Genomic DNA, 24,889 nt, shown 5'->3' with positions numbered 1-24,889 from the left:
GCAGTACTTGTGTTGATAGTAGTAATAGTAGTAGTAGCAGCAGTACTTGTGTTGTTAGTAGTAATAGTAGTAGTGGTAGTAGCAGTACTTGTGTTGATAGTAGTAATAGTAGTAGCTGTACTAGCAGTAACAGCAGCATAAATAGTAGTAGTAGTAATAATAATAGTGGTTATTGTAGCTACAGTGATAGTACTTGGAGTGGAAGTAATAGTAACGTTAATAGTAGTAGAGGTAGTGGTTGTACTTCAATAGTAGCAGAGTAGGTGATAGTGATAGTAATGGTTAATAAGTCTCCGCTGACAGCCATCCCTATTTGAATTATAGTTCCATCTGATTGTTCTACCTGATTGTTCTACCTGATTGTTCCATCTGATTGTTCTACCTGATTGTTTCATCTGATTGTCCTACCTGATTGTTCCATCTGATTGTTCTACCTGATTGTTCCATCTGATTGTTCTACCTGATTGTTCTACCTGATTGTTCCATCTGATTGTTCTACCTGATTGTTTCATCTGATTGTCCTACCTGATTGTTTCATCTGATTGTCCTACCTGATTGTTCCATCTGATTGTTCCATCTGATTGTTCTACCTGATTGTTTCATCCGATTGTCCTACCTGATTGTTCCATCTGATTGTTCTACCTGATTGTTCCATCTGATTGTTCTACCTGATTGTTTCATCTGATTGTCCTACCTGATTGTTCCATCTGATTGTTCTACCTGATTGTTCCATCTGATTGTTCTACCTGATTGTTTCATCTGATTGTCCTACCTGATTGTTCCATCTGATTGTTCTACCTGATTGTTCCATCTGATTGTCCTACCTGATTGTTCCATCTGATTGTTCTACCTGATTGTTCCATCTGATTGTTCTACCTGATTGTTCCATCTGATTGTTCTACCTGATTGTTCCATCTGATTGTTCTACCTGATTGTTCCATCTGATTGTTCTACCTGATTGTTCCATCTGATTGTTCTACCTGATTGTTCCATCTGATTGTTCTACCCGATTGTTCCACTGATTGCTCCAATGTTTCTGAAGTCAGTGTTGAGCATGTGTGTGGTAGACACCTCAGTGTTGAGCATGTGTGGTAGACACCTCAGTGTTGAGCATGTGTCGTAGACACCTCAGTGTTGAGCATGTGTGGTAGACACCTCAGTGTTGAGCATGTGTGTGGTAGACACCTCAGTGTTGAGCATGTGTCGTAGACACCTCAGTGTTGAGCATGTGTGGTAGACACCTCAGTGTTGAGCATGTGTGTGGTAGACACCTCAGTGTTGAGCATGTGTGTGGTAGACGCCTCAGTGTTGAGCATGTGTGGTAGACACCTCAGTGTTGAGCATGTGTGTGGTAGACACCTCAGTGTTGAGCATGTGTGTGGTAGACGCCTCAGTGTTGAGCATGTGTGTGGTAGACGCCTCAGTGTTGAGCATGTGTGTGGTAGACGCCTCAGTGTTGAGCATGTGTGGTAGACACCTCAGTGTTGAGCATGTGTGTGGTAGACACCTCAGTGTTGAGCATGTGTGGTAGACACCTCAGTGGTGAGCATGTGTGTGGTAGACACCTCAGTGTTGAGCATGTGTGTGGTAGACACCTCAGTGTTGAGCATGTGTGTGGTAGACACCTCAGTGTTGAGCATGTGTGGTAGACACCTCAGTGTTGAGCATGTGTGTGGTAGACACTTCAGTGTTGAGCATGTGTGTAGTAGACACCTCAGTGTTGAGCATGTGTTTAGTAGACACCTCAGTGTTGAGCATGTGTGTAGTAGACACCTAAGTGTTGAGCATGTGTGTAGTAGACACCTCAGTGTTGAGCATGTGTGTGGTAGACACTTCGGTGTTGAGCATGTGTGTGGTAGACACCTCAGTGTTGAGCATGTGTGTGGTAGACACTTCAGTGTTGAGCATGTGTGGTAGACACCTCAGTGTTGAGCATGTGTGTGGTAGACACCTCAGTGTTGAGCATATGTGTGGTAGACACCTCAGTGTTGAGCATGTGTGTGGTAGACACCTCAGTGTTGAGCATGTGTGTGGTAGACACCTCAGTGTTGAGCATGTGTGTGGTAGACACCTCAGTGTTGAGCATGTGTGTGGTAGACACCTCAGTGTTGAGCATGTGTGTGGTAGACACCTCAGTGTTGAGCATGTGTGTGGTAGACACCTCAGTGTTGAGCATGTGTGGTAGACACCTCAGTGTTGAGCATGTGTGGTAGACACCTCGCTGTTGAGCATGTGTGGTAGACACCTCAGTGTTGAGCATGTGTGGTAGACCTCAGTGTTGAGCATGTGTGGTAGACACCTCAGTGTTGAGCATGTGTGTGGTAGACACCTCATTGTTGAGCATGTGTGGTAGACACCTCATTGTTGAGCATGTGTGGTAGACACCTCAGTGTTGAGCATGTGTGGTAGACACGTCAGTGTTGAGCATGTGTGGTAGACACGTCAGTGTTGAGCATGTGTGGTAGACACCTCAGTGTTGAGCATGTGTGGTAGACACCTCAGTGTTGAGCATGTGTGGTAGACACCTCAGTGTTGAGCATGTGTGGTAGACACCTCAGTGTTGAGCATGTGTGGTAGACACCTCAGTGTTGAGCATGTGTGGTAGACACCTCAGTGTTGAGCATGTGTGGTAGACACCTCAGTGTTGAGCATGTGTGGTAGACACCTCAGTATTGAGCATGTGTGTGGTGGACACCTCAGTGCTGAGCATGTGTGGTAGACACCTCAGTGTTGAGCATGTGTGGTAGACACCTCAGTATTGATCATGTGTGTGGTAGATACCTCAAAGTTGAGCATGTGTGGTAGACACCTCAGTGTTGAGCATGTGTGGTAGACACCTCAGTGTTGAGCATGTGTGGTAGACACCTCAGTGTTGAGCATGTGTGGTAGACACCTCAGTGTTGAGCATGTGTGGTAGACACCTCAGTGTTGAGCATGTGTGGTAGACACCTCAGTGTTGAGCCTGTGTTGTAGACGCCTCAGTGTTGAGCATGTGCGTGGTAGACACCTCAGTGTTGAGCATGTGTGGTAGACACCTCAGTGTTGAGCATGTGTGTGGTAGACAACTCCGTGTTGAGCATGTGTGGTAGACACCTCAGTGTTGAGCATGTGTGGTAGACACCTCAGTGTTGAGCATGTGTTTGGTAGACACTTCAGTGTTGAGCATGTGTATGGTAGACACCTCAGTGTTGAGCATGTGTGGTAGACACCTCAGTGTTGAGCATGTGTGGTAGACACCTCAGTATTAAGCTTGTGTGTGGTAGAAACTTCAGTATTGAGCATGTGTGTGGTAGACACCTCAGTGTTGAGCATGTGTGTGGTAGACACTTCAGTGTTGAGCATGTGTGGTAGACACCTTAGTGTTAAGCATGTGTGGTAGACACCTCAGTGTTGAGCCTGTGTTGTAGACGCCTCAGTGTTGAGCATGTGTGTGGTAGACATCTCAGTGTTAAGCATGTGTTGTAGACGCCTCAGTGTTGAGCATGTGTGTGGTAGACACCTCAGTGTTGAGCATGTGTGGTAGACACCTCAGTGTTGAGCATGTGTGGTAGACACCTCAGTGTTGAGCATGTGTGGTAGACACCTCAGTGTTGAGCATGTGTGGTAGACACCTCAGTGTTGAGCATGTGTGTGGTAGACACCTCAGTGTTGAGCATGTGTGGTAGACACCTCAGTGTTGAGCATGTGTGTGGTAGACACCTCAGTGTTGAGCATGTGTGTGGTAGACCCCTCAGTGTTGAGCATGTGTGTGGTAGACGCCTCAGTGTTGAGCATGTGTGTGGTAGACGCCTCAGTGTTGAGCATGTGTGGTAGACACCTCAGTGTTGAGCATGTGTGTGGTAGACACCTCAGTGTTGAGCATGTGTGGTAGACACCTCAGTGTTGAGCATGTGTGTGGTAGACACCTCAGTGTTGAGCATGTGTGTGTGGTAGACACCTCAGTGTTGAGCATGTGTGTGGTAGACACCTCAGTGTTGAGCATGTGTGGTAGACACCTCAGTGTTGAGCATCTGTGTGGTAGACACTTCAGTGTTGAGCATGTGTGTAATAGACACCTCAGTGTTGAGCATGTGTGTGGTAGACACTTCAGTGTTGAGCATGTGTGTAGTAGACACCTCAGTGTTGAGCATGTGTTTAGTAGACACCTCAGTGTTGAGCATGTGTGTGGTAGACACCTAAGTGTTGAGCATGTGTGTAGTAGACACCTCAGTGTTCAGCATGTGTGTGGTAGACACTTCGGTGTTGAGCATGTGTGTGGTAGACACCTCAGTGTTGAGCATGTGTGTGGTAGACACCTCAGTGTTGAGCATGTGTGGTAGACACATCAGTGTTGAGCATATGTGTGGTAGACACCTCAGTGTTGAGCATGTGTGTGGTAGACACCTCAGTGTTGAGCATGTGTGGTGGACACCTCAGTGTTGAGCATGTGTGGTAGACACCTCAGTGTTGAGCATGTGTTTGGTAGACACTTCAGTGTTGAGCATGTGTATGGAAGGCACCTCAGTGTTGAGCATATGTGGTAGACACCTCACTGTTGAGCATGTGTGGTAGACACCTCAGTATTAAGCATGTGTGTGGTAGAAACTTCAGTATTGAGCATGTGTGTGGTAGACACCTCAGTGTTGAGCATGTGTGTGGTAGACACTTCAGTGTTGAGCATGTGTGGTAGACACCTTAGTGTTAAGCATGTGTGGTAGACACCTCAGTATTGAGCATGTGTGTGGTAGACACCTCAGTGTTGAGCATGTGTGGTAGACACCTCAGTGTTGAGCATGTGTGGTAGACACCTCATTGTTGAGCATGCGTGGTAGACACCTCAGTATTGAGCATGTGTGTGGTAGACACCGCAGTGTTGAGCATGTGTGGTAGACACCTCAGTGTTGAGCATGTGTGGTAGATACCTCAGTATTGAGCATGTGTGTGGTAGATACCTCAGTGTTGAGCATGTGCGGTAGACACCTTAGTGTTGAGCATGTGTGGTAGACACCTCAGTGTTGAGCATGTGTGGTAGACACCTCAGTGTTGAGCATGTGTGTGGTAGACACCTCAGTGTTGAGCATGTGTGGTAGACACCTCAGTGTTGAGCATGTGTGGTAGATTCCTCAGTGTTGAGCATGTGTTGTAGACGCCTCAGTGTTGAGCATGTGTGTGGTAGACACATCAGTGTTGAGCATGTGTGGTAGACACCTCAGTGTTGAGCATGTGTGGTAGACACCTCAGTGTTGAGCATGTGTGTGGTAGACACCTCAGTGTTGAGCATGTGTGTGGTAGACACCTCAGTGTTGAGCATGTGTGTGGTAGACACCTCAGTGTTGAGCATGTGTGTGGTAGACACCTCAGTGTTGAGCATGTGTGTGGTAGACACCTCAGTGTTGAGCATGTGTGTGGTAGACACATCAGTGTTGAGCATGTGTGTGGTAGATACCTCAGTGTTGAGCATGTGTGGTAGACACCTCAGTGTTGAGCATGTGTGGTAGACACCTCAGTGTTGAGCATGTGTGGTAGACACCTCAGTGTTGAGCATGTGTGTGGTAGACACCTCATTGTTGAGCATGTGTGGTAGACACCTCAGTGTTGAGCATGTGTGGTAGACACCTCAGTGTTGAGCATGTGTGGTAGACACCTCAGTGTTGAGCATGTGTGGTAGACATCTCAATGTTGAGCATGTGTGGTAGACACCTCAGTGTTGAGCATGTGTGGTAGACACCTTAGTGTTGAGCATGTGTGTGGTAGACACCTCAGTGTTCAGCATGTGTGGTAGACACCTCAGTGTTGAGCATGTGTGGTAGACACCTCAGTGTTGAGCATGTGTGTGGTAGACACCTCATTGTTGAGCATGTGTGGTAGACACCTCAGTGTTGAGCATGTGTGGTAGACACCTCAGTGTTGAGCATGTGTGGTAGACACCTCAGTGTTGAGCATGTGTGGTAGACACCTCAGTGTTGAGCATGTGTGGTAGACACCTCAGTGTTGAGCATGTGTGGTAGACACCTCAGTGTTGAGCATATGTGGTAGACACCTCGGTGTTGAGCATGTGTGGTAGGCACCTCGGTGTTGAGCATGTGTGTGGTAGACACCTCAGTGTTGAGCATGTGTGGTAGACACCTCAGTGTTGAGCATGTGTGGTAGACACCTCAGTGTTGAGCATGTGTGGTAGACACCTCAGTGTTGAGCATGTGTGGTAGACACCTCAGTGTTGAGCATGTGTGGTAGACACCTCAGTGTTGAGCATGTGTGGTAGACACCTCGGTGTTGAGCATGTGTGGTAGACACCTCGGTGTTGAGCATGTGTGTGGTAGACACCTCAGTGTTGAGCATGTGTGGTAGACACCTCAGTGTTGAGCATGTGTGGTAGACACCTCAGTGTTGAGCATGTGTGGTAGACACCTCAGTGTTGAGCATGTGTGGTAAACACCTCAGTGTTGAGCATGTGTGGTAGACACCTCAGTGTTGAGCATGTGTGGTAGACACCTCAGTGTTGAGCATGTGTGGTAGACACCTCAGTGTTGAGCATGTGTGGTAGACACCTCAGTGTTGAGCATGTGTGGTAGACACCTCAGTGTTGAGCATGTGTGGTAGACACCTCAGTGTTGAGCATGTGTGGTAGACACCTCAGTGTTGAGCATGTGTGTGGTACACACTTCAGTGTTGAGCATGTGTGGTAGACACTTCAGTGTTGAGCACGTGTGGTAGACACCTCAGTGTTGAGCATGTGTGGTAGACACCTCAGAGTTGAGCATGTGTGTAGTAGACACCTCAGTGTTGAGCATGTGTGTGGTAGACACCTCAGTGTTGAGCATGTGTGTGGTAGACACCTCAGTGTTGAGCATGTGTGGTAGACACCTCAGTGTTGAGCATGTGTGGTAGACACCTCAGTGTTGAGCATGTGTGGTAGACACCTCAGTGTTGAGCATGTGTGGTAGACACCTCAGTGTTGAGCATGTGTGGTAGACACCTCAGTATTGAGCATGTGTGGTAGACACCTCAGTGTTGAGCATGTGTGGTAGACACCTCAGTGTTGAGCATGTGTGGTAGACACCTCGGTGTTGAGCATGTGTGGTAGGCACCTCGGTGTTGAGCATGTGTGTGGTAGACACCTCAGTGTTGAGCATGTGTGGTAGACACCTCAGTGTTGTGCATGTGTGGTAGACACCTCAGTGTTGAGCATGTGTGGTAGACACCTCAGTGTTGAGCATGTGTGGTAGACACCTCAGTGTTGAGCATGTGTGGTAGACACCTCGGTGGTGTGCAGGTGTGGTAGACACCTCGGTGTTGAGCATGTGTGTGGTAGACACCTCAGTGTTGAGCATGTGTGGTAGACACCTCAGTGTTGAGCATGTGTGGTAGACACCTCAGTGTTGAGCATGTGTGGTAGACACCTCAGTGTTGAGCATGTGTGGTAAACACCTCAGTGTTGAGCATGTGTGGTAGACACCTCAGTGTTGAGCATGTGTGGTAGACACCTCAGTGTTGAGCATGTGTGGTAGACACCTCAGTGTTGAGCATGTGTGGTAGACACCTCAGTGTTGAGCATGTGTGGTAGACACCTCAGTGTTGAGCATGTGTGGTAGACACCTCAGTGTTGAGCATGTGTGGTAGACACCTCAGTGTTGAGCATGTGTGTGGTACACACTTCAGTGTTGAGCATGTGTGGTAGACACTTCAGTGTTGAGCACGTGTGGTAGACACCTCAGTGTTGAGCATGTGTGGTAGACACCTCAGAGTTGAGCATGTGTGTAGTAGACACCTCAGTGTTGAGCATGTGTGTGGTAGACACCTCAGTGTTGAGCATGTGTGTGGTAGACACCTCAGTGTTGAGCATGTGTGGTAGACACCTCAGTGTTGAGCATGTGTGGTAGACACCTCAGTGTTGAGCATGTGTGGTAGACACCTCAGTGTTGAGCATGTGTGGTAGACACCTCAGTGTTGAGCATGTGTGGTAGACACCTCAGTATTGAGCATGTGTGGTAGACACCTCAGTGTTGAGCATGTGTGGTAGACACCTCAGTGTTGAGCATGTGTGGTAGACACCTCAGTGTTGAGAATGTGTGGTAGACACCTCAGTGTTGAGCATGTGTGGTAGACACCTCAGTGTTGAGCATGTGTGGTAGACACCTCAGTGTTGAGCATGTGTGGTAGACACCTCAGTGTTGAGCATGTGTGGTAGACACCTCAGTGTTGAGCATGTGTGGTAGACACCTCAGTGTTGAGCATGTGTGGTAGACACCTCAGTGTTGAGCATGTGTGTGGTAGACACCTCAGTATTGAGCATGTGTGGTAGACACCTCAGTGTTGAGCATGTGTGGTAGACGCCTCATTGTTGAGCATGTGTGGTAGACACCTCAGTGTTGAGCATGTGTGGTAGACACCTCAGTGTTGAGCATGTGTGGTAGACACCTCAGTGTTGACCATATGTGTGGTAGACACCTCAGTGTTGAGCATGTGTGTGGTAGACACCTCAGTGTTGAGCATGTGTGTGGTAGACACCTCAGTGTTGAGCATGTGTGGTAGACACCTCAGTGTTGAGCATGTGTGGTAGACACCTCAGTGTTGAGCATGTGTGGTAGACACCTCAGTGTTGAGCATGTGTGGTAGACGCCTCAGTGTTGAGCATGTGTGGTAGACACCTCAGTGTTGAGCATGTGTGGTAGACACCTCAGTGTTGAGCATGTGTGGTAGACACCTCAGTGTTGAGCATGTGTGGTAGACACCTCAGTGTTGAGCATGTGTGGTAGACACCTCAGTGTTGAGCATGTGTGGTAGACACCTCAGTGTTGAGCATGTGTGGTAGACACCTCAGTGTTGAGCATGTGTGGTAGACACCTCAGTGTTGAGCATGTGTGGTAGACACCTCAGTGTTGAGCATGTGTGGTAGACACCTCAGTGTTGAGCATGTGTGGTAGACACTTCAGTGTTGAGCATGTGTGGTAGACACCTCAGTGTTGAGCATGTGTGGTAGACACCTCAGAGTTGAGCATGTGTGGTAGACACCTCAGTGTTGAGCATGTGTGGTAGACACCTCAGTGTTGAGCATGTGTGTGGTAGACACCTCAGTGTTGAGCATGTGTGGTAGACACCTTAGTGTTGAGCATGTGTGGTAGACACCTCAGTGTTGAGCATGTGTGGTAGACACCTCAGTGTTGAGCATGTGTGGTAGACACCTCAGTGTTGAGCATGTGTGGTAGACACCTCAGTGTTGAGCATGTGTGGTAGACACTTCAGTGTTGAGCATGTGTGGTAGACACCTCAGTGTTGAGCATGTGTGGTAGACACCTCAGAGTTGAGCATGTGTGTAGTAGACACCTCAGTGTTGAGCATGTGTGTGGTAGACACCTCAGTGTTGAGCATGTGTGTGGTAGACACCTCAGTGTTGAGCATGTGTGGTAGACACCTCAGTGTTGAGCATGTGTGGTAGACACCTCAGTGTTGAGCATGTGTGGTAGACACCTCAGTGTTGAGCATGTGTGGTAGACACCTCAGTATTGAGCATGTGTGGTAGACACCTCAGTATTGAGCATGTGTGGTAGACACCTCAGTATTGAGCATGTGTGGTAGACACCTCAGTGTTGAGCATGTGTGGTAGACACCTCAGTGTTGAGCATGTGTGGTAGACACCTCAGTGTTGAGCATATGTGGTAGACACCTCAGTGTTGAGCATGTGTGGTAGACACCTCAGTGTTGAGCATGTGTGGTAGACACCTCAGTGTTGAGCATGTGTGGTAGACACCTCAGTGTTGGTAGACACCTCAGTGTTGAGCATGTGTGTGGTAGACACCTCAGTGTTGAGCATGTGTGGTAGACACCTCAGTGTTGAGCATGTGTGGTAGACACCTCAGTGTTGAGCATGTGTGGTAGACACCTCAGTGTTGAGCATGTGTGGTAGACACCTCAGTGTTGAGCATGTGTGGTAGACGCCTCAGTGTTGAGCATGTGTGGTAGACACCTCAGTGTTGAGCATGTGTGGTAGACACCTCAGTGTTGAGCATGTGTGGTAGACACCTCAGTGTTGAGCATGTGTGGTAGACACCTCAGTGTTGAGCATGTGTGGTAGACGCCTCAGTGTTGAGCATGTGTGGTAGACACCTCAGTGTTGAGCATGTGTGGTAGACACCTCAGTGTTGAGCATGTGTGGTAGACACCTCAGTGTTGAGCATGTGTGTGGTAGACACCTCAGTGTTGAGCATGTGTGTGGTAGACACCTCAGTGTTGAGCATGTGTGTGGTAGACACCTCAGTGTTGAGCATGTGTGGTAGACACCTCAGTGTTGAGCATGTGTGGTAGACACCTCAGTGTTGAGCATGTGTGTGGTAGACACCTCAGTGTTGAGCATGTGTGTGGTAGACACCTCAGTGTTGAGCATGTGTGGTAGACACCTCAGTGTTGAGCATGTGTGGTAGACACCTCAGTGTTGAGCATGTGTGGTAGACACCTCAGTGTTGAGCATGTGTGGTAGACACCTCAGTGTTGAGCATGTGTGGTAGACACCTCAGTGTTGCGCATGTTTTTTAGACACCTCAGTGTTGAGCATGTGTGGTAGACACCTCAGTGTTGAGCATGTGTGGTAGACACCTCAGTGTTGAGCATGTGTGGTAGACACCTCAGTGTTGAGCATGTGTGGTAGACACCTCACTGTTGAGCATGTGTGGTAGACACCTCAGTGTTGAGCATGTGTGTGGTAGACACCTCAGTGTTGAGCATGTGTGTGGTAGACACCTCAGTGTTGAGCATGTGTGGTAGACACCTCAGTGTTGAGCATGTGTGTGGTAGACACCTCAGTGTTGAGCATGTGTGGTAGACACCTCAGTGTTGAGCATGTGTGGTAGACACCTCAGTGTTGAGCATGTGTGGTAGACACCTCAGTGTTCGGCATGTGTGGTAGACACCTCAGTGTTGAGCATGTGTGGTAGACACCTCAGTGTTGAGCATGTGTGGTAGACACCTCAGTGTTGAGCATGTGTGGTAGACGCCTCAGTGTTGAGCATGTGTGGTAGACGCCTCAGTGTTGAGCATGTGTGGTAGACACCTCAGTGTTGAGCATGTTTGGTAGACACCTCAGTGTTGAGCATGTGTGGTAGACACCTCAGTGTTGAGCATGTGTGGTAGACACCTCAGTGTTGAGCATGTGTGGTAGACACCTCAGTGTTGAGCATGTGTGGTAGACACGTCAGTGTTGAGCATGTGTGGTAGACACCTCAGTGTTGAGCATGTGTGGTAGACACCTCAGTGTTGAGCATGTGTGGTAGACACCTCAGTGTTGAGCATGTGTGGTAGACACCTCAGTGTTGAGCATGTGTGGTAGACACCTCAGTGTAATATGCTGTAAGTTTACATTAACAAGATCGTCAAAGTTTCTTATCATTTATATTAACTTTAATTAAAATGCCAGAGGAAATTTAATCGATTATTTCTACTCACTGTGTTCCACTTTCTGTGCATATGATGGTTTATTGTGCACCTCATGTCCATCCTGTGGATGGTAGTGGCTAGTTTATTGTGTACCTCATGTCCATCCTGTGGATGGTAGTGGCTAGTTTATTGTGTACCTCATGTCCATCCTGTGGATGGTAGTGGCTAGTTTATTGTGTACCTCATATCCATCCTGTGGATGGTAGTGGCTAGTTTATTGTGTACCTCATATCCATCCTGTGGATGGTAGTGGCTAGTTTATTGTGTACCTCATGTCCATCCTGTGGATGGTAGTGACTAGTTTATTGTGTACCTCATGTCCATCCTGTGGATGGTAGTGACTAGTTTATTGTGTACCTCATGTCCATCCTGTGGATGGTAGTGGCTAGTTTATTGTGTACCTCATGTCCATCCTGTGGATGGTAGTGGCTAGTTTATTGTGCACCTCATGTCCATCCTGTGGATGGTAGTGGCTAGTTTATTGTGTACCTCATGTCCATCCTGTGGATGGTAGTGGCTAGTTTATTGTGTACCTCATGTCCATCCTGTGGATGGTAGTGGCTAGTTTATTGTGTACCTCATGTCCATCCTGTGGATGGTAGTGGCTAGTTTATTGTGTACATCATATCCATCCTGTGGATGGTAGTGGCTAGTTTATTATGTACCTCATGTCCATCCTGTGGATGGTAGTGGCTAGTTTATTGTGTACCTCATATCCATCCTGTGGAAGGTAGTGGCTAGTTTATTGTGTACCTCATATCCATCCTGTGGATGGTAGTGACTAGTTTGTGTACCTCATATCTATCCTGTGGATGGTAGTGGCTAGTTTATTGTGTACCTCATATCCATCCTGTGGATGGTAGTGGCTAGTTTATTGTGTACCTCATATCCATCCTGTGGATGGTAGTGGCTAGTTTATTGTGTACCTCATATCCATCCTGTGGATGGTAGTGGCTAGTTTATTGTGTACCTCATATCTATCCTGTGGATGGTAGTGGCTAGTTTATTGTGTACCTCATATCTATCCTGTGGATGGTAGTGGCTAGTTTATTGTGTACCTCATATCTATCCTGTGGATGGTAGTGGCTAGTTTATTGTGTACCTCATATCTATCCTGTGGATGGTAGTGGCTAGTTTATTGTGTACCTCATATCCATCCTGTGGATGGTAGTGGCTAGTTTATTGTGTACCTCATATCCATCCTGTGGATGGTAGTGGCTAGTTTATTGTGTACCTCATATCCATCCTGTGGATGGTAGTGGCTAGTTTATTGTGTACCTCATATCCATCCTGTGGATGGTAGTGGCTAGTTTATTGTGTACCTCATATCCATCCTGTGGATGGTAGTGGCTAGTTTATTGTGTACCTCATATCCATCCTGTGGATGGTAGTGGCTAGTTTATTGTGCACCTCATATCCATCCTGTGGATGGTAGTGGCTAGTTTATTGTGTACCTCATATCCATCCTGTGGATGGTAGTGGCTAGTTTATTGTGTACCTCATATCCATCCTGTGGATGGTAGTGGCTAGTTTATTGTGTACCTCATATCCATCCTGTGGATGGTAGTGGCTAGTTTATTGTGTACCTCATATCCATCCTGTGGATGGTAGTGGCTAGTTTATTGTGTACCTCATATCCATCCTGTGGATGGTAGTGGCTAGTTTATTGTGTACCTCATATCCATCCTGTGGATGGTAGTGGCTAGTTTATTGTGTACCTCATATCCATCCTGTGGATGGTAGTGGCTAGTTTATTGTGTACCTCATATCTATCCTGTGGATGGTAGTGGCTAGTTTATTGTGTACCTCATATCTATCCTGTGGATGGTAGTGGCTAGTTTATTGTGTACCTCATATCCATCCTGTGGATGGTAGTGGCTAGTTTATTGTGTACCTCATATCCATCCTGTGGATGGTAGTGGCTAGTTTATTGTGTACCTCATATCCATCCTGTGGATGGTAGTGGCTAGTTTATTGTGTACCTCATATCCATCCTGTGGATGGTAGTGGCTAGTTTATTGTGTACCTCATATCCATCCTGTGGATGGTAGTGGCTAGTTTATTGTGTACCTCATATCCATCCTGTGGATGGTAGTGGCTAGTTTATTGTGTACCTCATATCCATCCTGTGGATGGTAGTGGCTAGTTTATTGTGTACCTCATATCCATCCTGTGGATGGTAGTGGCTAGTTTATTGTGTACCTCATATCCATCCTGTGGATGGTAGTGGCTAGTTTATTGTGTACCTCATATCCATCCTGTGGATGGTAGTGGCTAGTTTATTGTGTACCTCATATCCATCCTGTGGATGGTAGTGGCTAGTTTATTGTGTACCTCATATCCATCCTGTGGAAGGTAGTGGCTAGTTTATTGTGTGCCTCATATCCATCCTGTGGATGGTAGTGGCTAGTTTATTGTGTGCCTCGTATCCATCCTGTGGATGGTAGTGGCTAGTTTATTGTGTACCTCATATCCATCCTGTGGATGGTAGTGGCTAGTTTATTGTGTACCTCATATCCATCCTGTGGATGGTAGTGGCTAGTTTATTGTGTACCTCATATCCATCCTGTGGATGGTAGTGGCTAGTTTATTGTGTATCTCATATCCATCCTGTGGATGGCATTGGCTAGTTTATTGTGTACCTCATATCCATCCTGTGGATGGTAGTGGCTAGTTTATTGTGTACCTCATATCCATCCTGTGGAAGGTAGTGGCTAGTTTATTGTGTACCTCATATCTATCCTGTGGATGGTAGTGGCTAGTTTATTGTGTACCTCATATCCATCCTGTGGATGGTAGTGGCTAGTTTATTGTGTACCTCATATCCATCCTGTGGATGGTAGTGGCTAGTTTATTGTGTACCTCATATCCATCCTGTGGATGGTAGTGGCTAGTTTATTGTGTACCTCATATCCATCCTGTGGATGGTAGTGGCTAGTTTATTGTGCACCTCATATCCATCCTGTGGATGGTAGTGGCTAGTTTATTGTGTACCTCATATCCATCCTGTGGATGGTAGTGGCTAGTTTATTGTGTACCTCATATCCATCCTGTGGATGGTAGTGGCTAGTTTATTGTGTACCTCATATCCATCCTGTGGATGGTAGTGGCTAGTTTATTGTGTACCTCATATCCATCCTGTGGATGGTAGTGGCTAGTTTATTGTGTACCTCATATCCATCCTGTGGATGGTAGTGGCTAGTTTATTGTGTACCTCATATCCATCCTGTGGATGGTAGTGGCTAGTTTATTGTGTACCTCATATCCATCCTGTGGATGGTAGTGGCTAGTTTATTGTGTACCTCATATCCATCCTGTGGATGGTAGTGGCTAGTTTATTGTGTACCTCATATCCATCCTGTGGATGGTAGTGGCTAGTTTATTGTGTACCTCATATCCATCCTGTGGATGGTAGTGGCTAGTTTATTGTGTACCTCATATCCATCCTGTGGATGGTAGTGGCTAGTTTATTGTGTACCTCATATCCATCCTGTGGATGGTAGTGGCTAGTTTATTGTGTACCTCATATCCATCCTGTGGATGGTAGTGGCTAGTTTATTGTGTACCTCATATCCATCCTGTGGATGGTAGTGGCTAGTTTATTGTGTACCTCATATCCATCCTGTGGATGGTAGTGGCTAGTTTATTGTGTACCTCATATCCATCCTGTGGATGGTAGTGGCTAGTTTATTGTGTACCTCATATCCATCCTGTGGATGGTAGTGGCTAGTTTATTGTGCACCTCATATCCATCCTGTGGATGGTAGTGGCTAGTTTATTGTGTACCTCATATCCATCCTGTGGATGGTAGTGGCTAGTTTATTGTGTACCTCATATCCATCCTGTGGATGGTAGTGGCTAGTTTATTGTGTACCTCATATCCATCCTGTGGATGGTAGTGGCTAGTTTATTGTGTACCTCATATCCATCCTGTGGATGGTAGTGGCTAGTTTATTATGTACCTCATATCCATCCTGTGGATGGTAGTGGCTAGTTTATTGTGTACCTCATATCCATCCTGTGGATGGTAGTGGCTAGTTTATTGTGTACCTCATATCCATCCTGTGGATGGTAGTGACTAGTTTGTGTACCTCATATCTATCCTGTGGATGGTAGTGGCTAGTTTATTGTGTACCTCATATCCATCCTGTGGATGGTAGTGGCTAGTTTATTGTGTACCTCATATCTATCCTGTGGATGGTAGTGGCTAGTTTATTGTGTACCTCATATCCATCCTGTGGATGGTAGTGGCTAGTTTATTGTGTACCTCATATCTATCCTGTGGATGGTAGTGGCTAGTTTATTGTGTACCTCATATCTATCCTGTGGATGGTAGTGGCTAGTTTATTGTGTACCTCATATCTATCCTGTGGATGGTAGTGGCTAGTTTATTGTGTACCTCATATCTATCCTGTGGATGGTAGTGGCTAGTTTATTGTGTACCTCATATCCATCCTGTGGATGGTAGTGGCTAGTTTATTGTGTACCTCATATCCATCCTGTGGATGGTAGTGGCTAGTTTATTGTGTACCTTATATCCATCCTGTGGATGGTAGTGGCTAGTTTATTGTGTACCTCATAGCCATCCTGTGGATGGTAGTGGCTAGTTTTTTGTGCACCTCATATCCATCCTGTGGATGGTAGTGGCTAGTTTATTGTGTACCTCATAGCCATCCTGTGGATGGTAGTGGCTAGTTTATTGTGCACCTCATATCCATCCTGTGGATGGTAGTGGCTAGTTTATTGTGCACCTCATATCCATCCTGTGGATGGTAGTGGCTAGTTTATTGTGTACCTCATAGCCATCCTGTGGATGGTAGTGGCTAGTTTATTGTGTACCTCATAGCCATCCTGTGGATGGTAGTGGCTAGTTTATTGTGTACCTCATAGCCATCCTGTGGATGGTAGTGGCTAGTTTATTGTGTACCTCATATCCATCCTGTGGATGGTAGTGGCTAGTTTATTGTGTACCTCATAGCCATCCTGTGGATGGTAGTGGCTAGTTTATTGTGTACCTCATAGCCATCCTGTGGATGGTAGTGGCTAGTTTATTGTGTACCTCATATCTATCCTGTGGATGGTAGTGGCTAGTTTATTGTGTACCTCATATCTATCCTGTGGATGGTAGTGGCTAGTTTATTGTGTACCTCATAGCCATCCTGTGGATGGTAGTGGCTAGTTTATTGTGTACCTCATATCCATCCTGTGGATGGTAGTGGCTAGTTTATTGTGTACCTCATATCCATCCTGTGGATGGTAGTGGCTAGTTTATTGTGTACCTCATAGCCATCCTGTGGATGGTAGTGGCTAGTTTATTGTGTACCTCATATCCATCCTGTGGATGGTAGTGGCTAGTTTATTGTGTACCTCATATCCATCCTGTGGATGGTAGTGGCTAGTTTATTGTGTACCTCATATCCATCCTGTGGATGGTAATGGCTAGTTTATTGTGTACCTCATATCCATCCTGTGGATGGTAGTGGCTAGTTTATTGTGTACCTCATATCCATCCTGTGGATGGTAGTGGCTAGTTTATTGTGTGCCTCATATCCATCCTGTGGATGGTAGTGGCTAGTTTATTGTGTACCTCATATCCATCCTGTGGATGGTAGTGGCTAGTTTATTGTGTACCTCATATCCATCCTGTGGATGGTAGTGGCTAGTTTATTGTGTGCCTCATATCCATCCTGTGGATGGTAGTGGCTAGTTTATTGTGTGCCTCGTATCCATCCTGTGGATGGTAGTGGCTAGTTTATTGTGTACCTCATATCCATCCTGTGGAAGGTAGTGGCTAGTTTATTGTGTACCTCATATCCATCCTGTGGAAGGTAGTGGCTAGTTTATTGTGTACCTCATATCCATCCTGTGGATGGTAGTGGCTAGTTTATTGTGTACCTCATATCCATCCTGTGGATGGCATTGGCTAGTTTATTGTGTACCTCATAGCCATCCTGTGGATGGTAGTGGCTAGTTTATTGTGTACCTCATATCCATCCTGTGGAAGGTAGTGGCTAGTTTATTGTGTACCTCATATCTATCCTGTGGATGGTAGTGGCTAGTTTATTGTGTACCTCATATCCATCCTGTGGATGGTAGTGGCTAGTTTATTGTGTACCTCATATCCATCCTGTGGATGGTAGTGGCTAGTTTATTGTGTACCTCATATCCATCCTGTGGATGGTAGTGGCTAGTTTATTGTGTACCTCATATCCATCCTGTGGATGGTAGTGGCTAGTTTATTGTGCACCTCATATCCATCCTGTGGATGGTAGTGGCTAGTTTATTGTGTACCTCATATCCATCCTGTGGATGGTAGTGGCTAGTTTATTGTGTACCTCATATCCATCCTGTGGATGGTAGTGGCTAGTTTATTGTGTACCTCATATCTATCCTGTGGATGGTAGTGGCTAGTTTATTGTGTACCTCATATCCATCCTGTGGATGGTAGTGGCTAGTTTATTGTGTACCTCATATCCATCCTGTGGATGGTAGTGGCTAGTTTATTGTGTACCTCATATCCATCCTGTGGATGGTAGTGGCTAGTTTATTGTGTACCTCATATCCATCCTGTGGATGGTAGTGGCTAGTTTATTGTGTACCTCATATCCATCCTGTGGATGGTAGTGGCTAGTTTATTGTGTACCTCATATCCATCCTGTGGATGGTAGTGGCTAGTTTATTGTGTACTTCATATCCATCCTGTGGATGGTAGTGGCTAGTTTATTGTGTACCTCATATCCATCCTGTGGATGATAGTGGCTAGTTTATTGTGTACCTCATAGCCATCCTGTGGATGGTAGTGGCTAGTTTATTGTGTACCTCATATCCATCCTGTGGATGGTAGTGGCTAGTTTATTGTGTACCTCATATCCATCCTGTGGATGGTAGTGGCTAGTTTATTGTGTACCTCATATCCATCCTGTGGATGGTAGTGGCTAGTTTATTGTGTACTTCATATCCATCCTGTGGATGGTAGTGGCTAGTTTATTGTGTACCTCATATCCATCCTGTGGATGGTAGTGGCTAGTTTATTGTGTACCTCATAGCCTTCCTCTAGAGGGTAGTACAAGAGCACATTGAAGCACAAAAGTCTTAAGAAAATCGTGTAAGCAAATCTAGTGTCTAAGAATGCTGGTTTTGGTTGTAATATTTGAAATTTAGGAGGTAATGTGATGAGAGTTTATGAACATTGACGATCATTAAGGAACCTTAAAGCTTTGACCAGAACATCTCACAAGGAAGGAAACATCATCTAATGTTGTCAGTATAAAGGCAGAAACAACGCAACATTCGTCTGGGAAATTGAAGAAAAAGCAATATTTCTACACATATGCGAGATCACATCGAAGAAGCGCCAGTTGAACTGATCCATTAATCACAGAATAACGAACGAGAAATAAACGATATATTAAAAGATCAGTATGACTCGGCAGTCCACTGAACTGCTGCTGCTAGGGTGAGGGACTGATTACTTTATCTCCAACCTTCTGAGTCTTCTTTTCTTCTCCCTGTATTGTATTGATGAAGCCATTGGTGGGCGAAACGTCTATAATAATAAAGATATACAATTGTTGCACAAAGTCTATAATTCTTCAAATTCTGTATATTATATACCATTCATGTTATAATTCACTACACGAAAGGATGTGGGCATTTGTTTCATTACCTCTGTGTGCCCTACAAATCAAGGTAATCTTGCATCAGCACAACTGATATATTTGAGAAAGAAATAGAAAAGAGCCACTTATGCAGCACCTGGGTCGGATTCATGGAGGTCCTTTTTACCATGAGCTCGAGCACTCAGTATTCTTAGGAGAAAGAGCTTAGATCTAGGTGAAATACCAGAGACCACAAAGAGTGCAGACATAGCTCCTCTGCATAAAGGAGGCGGTGGAGTGCTGACCAGTAGCACTAACATTATCATCGGAACCTTTGAAACGATGATCAGACATCCAGTTACCAACTTTACTGAAAGAACATTAGCTTCACACTCCAATCATGGATTTAGAGCGGGAACATCATGCTTGTCACACCTGATGAACTGTTATGACAAGATTACAGAGACCTTGGGAGGAAATCAGAATGCAGATGTGGTCTACACGGCCTTCCGGGCAGCAACTGACAAAGCTATCATGGAATGATAGCGAGAACATGAAGTCAGCATAACGGGAAAAATAGACAGATATTTGAAGATAGAGAAACTTGTGCAATATTTCGGAATCTTTATTGAGGAAACGTTTCGCCAACCAGTGGATTCTTCAGTTCTCTGATTAAGAGAACAAGAATAGAAAAAAAAAATTAGCCTTACAAAGTAACATGGTCAGTACCCCATGGCAGGGTCCTGGTGCCTTTGCTGGTTCTCGTCCTCATAGATAAAATCACTAGCCACGGTTCGTATCATCATTTACGAACAAAACTAAAATAAGCATGAAAGTCACTTTGGTAAAGGACCTGGGAAGGTATTACAGATGATATAAACAAAGTCTTGAAGTGGGCGGTGACATTCACTGGTGACAAGTTCCTACTGTTTAGATATGGAATGAATGAGGAATTAAGAACATAAGAAAGAAGGAACACTGCAACAGACCTCAAAAGGTGTATTCTATACAAAACACAGGAATGAAAGAACCGTGGGAAAGTCCTGGGTATAATAATGCCAGCTGACTTATCTTTTAGAGAAGAGAAAAAGCCAAGTTTGCACAACCCAGGAAAACTACAGGGTGGACAGTGATTAAATTTATATTTTGCCACCGAAGCGGCTAGTTGTGTTACCATCCACAAGATAGTGGATAGTGAGAACCTTCAACACGAGACATATTGACACTGGTGACACTATTCATATCACTTGCACTCTCTCGCCTAGAGTACTGTTCAGTGTTAACGGCTCCACTCAAGGCAAGAGAGAGAGAGAACTTGAACAGATAATATACAGAGATCGTTTATTGTGTACATAAGGCCAATAAAGCATTTAAACTACTGGAGACACATCAAACTTCTGAATATATAATCACTGGAACAAAGATAAGATACACATATAAAATATAAACATTGAAGATACTGGAGGACCTGGTACGAAAACCTACACACTACCATAACACAGTACTGGAATAAGAGAGATGGAATTGTGCAACAAACTTAGTGAAAATCAGGGGCACCATGGGTACAGTAAAACAGCACTGTATCAACATCCGTGGTCCAAAGATTCTTCAACCTGCTACAAGCAGATATGAGAAATATTTCTTGAAAAAGTGTTGAAGTTGTCAAGGGAAAACTGGATCACTACCTCCATCAAGTGCCCGATCAACCAGACTGTGATGGATGTGTGAGCCATTGGAACACCAGCAGCAGCAGACTGGTATTCTAGAAAAGCACCAGAAGAGTCTAGCCCCAGGCCGGTCTGCCGGAGCCAGAAAACTCAGAATCAGCCACAGATGGGAGTATATAATAATATACATATTTGTTTGCTGTTATCACACACTCCAGTGTTGTGTTATACTAGTTACAGCAATCCACTTATTAAAATGTGTATGTTCACTCATGTGTGTGTGTGTGTTTTCTGGGTACCACAAGCCTTTGAAAGGTTGTGTGTACCATTATGTATGATAGTTGTAATTCATAAAGCGTGTATTTTTCACTCAGAGCCACTGTACACTACCCGGTACAGTAAGTCCAATGTTTCTTGTATAAAGATTGGTACAGCATTTATCTTATCTAATCTGCTGGCTTCCCTGGTGACTCTCTCTCCACCAGTGTACTTCAGAGTGTATGTCTTGTACTCTAGTGCACCTCAGAGTGTATGTCTTGTACTCTACACCAGTGTACTTCAGAGTGTATGTCTTGTACTCTAATGCACCTCAGAGTGTATGTCTTGTACTCTAGTGCACCTCAGAGTGTATGTCTTGTACTCTACACCAGTGTACTTCAGAGTGTATGTCTTGTACTCTTGTGCACCTCAGAGCGTATGTCTTGTACTCTACACCAGTGTACTTCAGAGTGTATGTCTTGTACTCTAGTGCACCTCAGAGTGTCTTGTACTCTACACCAGTGTACTTCAAGGTGTATGTCTTGTACTTTAGTGCACCTCAGAGTGTGTCATGTACTCTACACCAGTGTACTTCAGAGTGTATGTCTTGTACTCTAGTGCACCTCAGAGTGTATGTCTTGTACTCTACACCAGTGTACTTCAAGGTGTATGTCTTGTACTCTAGTGTACCTCAGAGTGTATGTCTTGTACTCTAGTGTACCTCAGAGTGTATGTCTTGTACTCTACACCAGTGTACTTCAAGGTGTATGTTTTGTACTCTAGTGCACCTCAGAGTGTATGTCTTGTATTCTACACCAGTGTACTTCAAGGTGTGTGTCTTGTACTCTAGTGCACCTCAGAGTGTATGTCTTGTACTCTACACCAGTGTACTTCAGAGTGTATGTCTTGTACTCTAGTGCACCTCAGAGTTGTCTTGTACTCTACACCAGTGTACTTCAAGGTGTATGTCTTGTACTCTAGTGTACCTCAGAGTGTATGTCTTGTACTCTACACCAGTGTACTTCAAGGTGTATGTCTTGTACTCTAGTGCACCTCAGAGTGTATGTCATGTACTCTACACCAGTGTACTTCAGAGTGTATGTCTTGTACTCTAGTGTACCTCAGAGTGTATGTCTTGTACTCTACACCAGTGTACTTCAAGGTGTATGTCTTGTACTCTAGTGCACCTCAGAGTGTATGTCTTGTACTCTACACCAGTGTACTTCAAGGTGTATGTCTTGTACTCTAGTGTACCTCAGAGTGTATGTCTTGTACTCTACACCAGTGTACTTCAATGTGTATGTCTTGTACTCTAGTGTACCGCAGAGTGTATGCCTTGCACTCTACACCAGTGTACTTCAAGGTGTATGTCTTGTACTCTAGTGTACCTCAATGTGTATGTCTTGTACTCTAGTGTACCTCAATGTGTATGTCTTGCACTCTAGTGTACCGCAGAGTGTATGTCTTGCACTCTACACCAGTGTACTTCAAGGTGTATGTCTTGTACTCTACACTAGTGTACCTCAGAGTGTATGTCTTGTACTCTAGTGTACCTCAGTGTGTATGTCTTGTACTTTAGTGTACCTCAGTGTGTATGTCTTGTACTCTAGTGTACCTCAGAGTGTATGTCTTGTACTCTGCACTAGTGTACCTCGGAGTGTATGTCTTGTACTCTTCACTAGTGTACCTCAGAGTGTATGTCTTGTACTCTACAATAGTGTACCTCAGAGTGTATGTCTTGTACTCTAGTGTACCTCAGAGTGTATGTCTTGTACTCTAGTGTACCTCAGAGTGTATGTCTTGTACTCTAGTGTACCTCAGAGTGTATGTCTTGTACTCTAGTGTACCTCAGAGTGTATGTCTTGTACTCTAGTGTACCTCAGAGTGTATGTCTTGTACTCTAGTGTACCTCAGAGTGTATGTCTTGTACTCTAGTGTACCTCAGAGTGTATGTCTTGTACTCTAGTGTACCTCAGAGTGTATGTCTTGTACTCTAGTGTACCTCAGAGTGTATGTCTTGTACTCTAGTGTACCTCAGAGTGTATGTCTTGTACTCTAGTGTACCTCAGAGTGTATGTCTTGTACTCTAGTGTACCTCAGAGTGTATGTCTTGTACTCTAGTGTACATCAGAGTGTATGTCTTGTACTCTAGTGTACCTCAGAGTGTATGTCTTGTACTCTGCACTAGTGTACCTCGGAGTGTATGTCTTGTACTCTAGTGTACCTCAGAGTGTATGTCTTGTACTCTAGTGTACCTCAGAGTGTATGTCTTGTACTCTAGTGTACCTCAGAGTGTATGTCTTGTACTCTAGTGTACCTCAGAGTGTATGTCTTGTACTCTGCACTAGTGTACCTCGGAGTGTATGTCTTGTACTCTAGTGTACCTCAGAGTGTATGTCTTGTACTCTAGTGTACCTCAGAGTGTATGTCTTGTACTCTAGTGTACCTCAGATTGTATGTCTTGTACTCTAGTGTACCTCAGAGTGTATGTCTTGTACTCTGCACTAGTGTACCTCGGAGTGTATGTCTTGTACTCTAGTGTACCTCAGAGTGTATGTCTTGTACTCTAGTGTACCTCAGAGTGTATGTCTTGTACTCTAGTGTACCTCAGAGTGTATGTCTTGTACTCTAGTGTACCTCAGAGTGTATGTCTTGTACTCTAGTGTACCTCAGAGTGTATGTCTTGTACTCTGCACTAGTGTACCTCGGAGTGTATGTCTTGTACTCTAGTGTACCTCAGAGTGTATGTCTTGTACTCTAGTGTACCTCAGAGTGTATGTCTTGTACTCTAGTGTACCTCAGAGTGTATGTCTTGTACTCTAGTGTACCTCAGAGTGTATGTCTTGTACTCTGCACTAGTGTACCTCGGAGTGTATGTCTTGTACTCTAGTGTACCTCAGAGTGTATGTCTTGTACTCTAGTGTACCTCAGAGTGTATGTCTTGTACTCTAGTGTACCTCAGAGTGTATGTCTTGTACTCTAGTGTACCTCAGAGTGTATGTCTTGTACTCTGCACTAGTGTACCTCGGAGTGTATGTCTTGTACTCTAGTGTACCTCAGAGTGTATGTCTTGTACTCTAGTGTACCTCAGAGTGTATGTCTTGTACTCTAGTGTACCTCAGAGTGTATGTCTTGTACTCTAGTGTACCTCAGAGTGTATGTCTTGTACTCTGCACTAGTGTACCTCGGAGTGTATGTCTTGTACTCTAGTGTACCTCAGAGTGTATGTCTTGTACTCTAGTGTACCTCGGAGTGTATGTCTTGTACTCTAGTGTACCTCAGAGTGTATGTCTTGTACTCTAGTGTACCTCAGAGTGTATGTCTTGTACTCTAGTGTACCTCAGAGTGTATGTCTTGTACTCTAGTGTACCTCAGAGTGTATGTCTTGTACTCTAGTGTACCTCAGAGTGTATGTCTTGTACTCTAGTGTACCTCGGAGTGTATGTCTTGTACTCTAGTGTACCTCAGTGTGGCTTGTACTCTCCTCAGCGTTGTTTACTCACACAGTTGTTTTGCTTCTGTCCAGAACTAATTATTGATTTCGCTTCTAATGATTACCTGAGTGTCCTCACGGGCTGTTGTACCTACCCTTGAAGCTGTGGGTGGTGAGAGCTGCAGCTGGAGTGTGTGTGTAGTCACCTAATTTTGGCTGCAGGGGTCTAGTCACAACTCCTAGCCCCGCCTCTTCACTGGTCGCTACTGGGTCCACTCTCTTCCTGCTCCATGAGCTTTATCGTACCTCTACTTAAAGGTATGTATGGATCCTGTGTGTGTGGTGAGGGGTGTGCTTGCGTAATAGGCAAGGCAAAGCAGTTTGGTGGAGCAGCGCATTGTTGGTTTGTGTGGTGGGTGGAGGAGGAGCCAGTGAGGGGAGAGAGTGAGTAAGGGTGGAAGAGGAAGAGGGGAGAGGGTGTGTTGGTTAAGGGGTGAGGGGGAGTGAGGGGTTGGTGGTGGTGGTGT

This window comes from Cherax quadricarinatus, chromosome 62, assembly GCF_038502225.1.
Source record: "Cherax quadricarinatus isolate ZL_2023a chromosome 62, ASM3850222v1, whole genome shotgun sequence".
NCBI classification, from domain to species: domain Eukaryota; kingdom Metazoa; phylum Arthropoda; class Malacostraca; order Decapoda; family Parastacidae; genus Cherax; species Cherax quadricarinatus.
The sequence above is the reverse complement of the archived record's forward strand: the minus strand, read 5'-3'. Positions refer to the sequence as shown.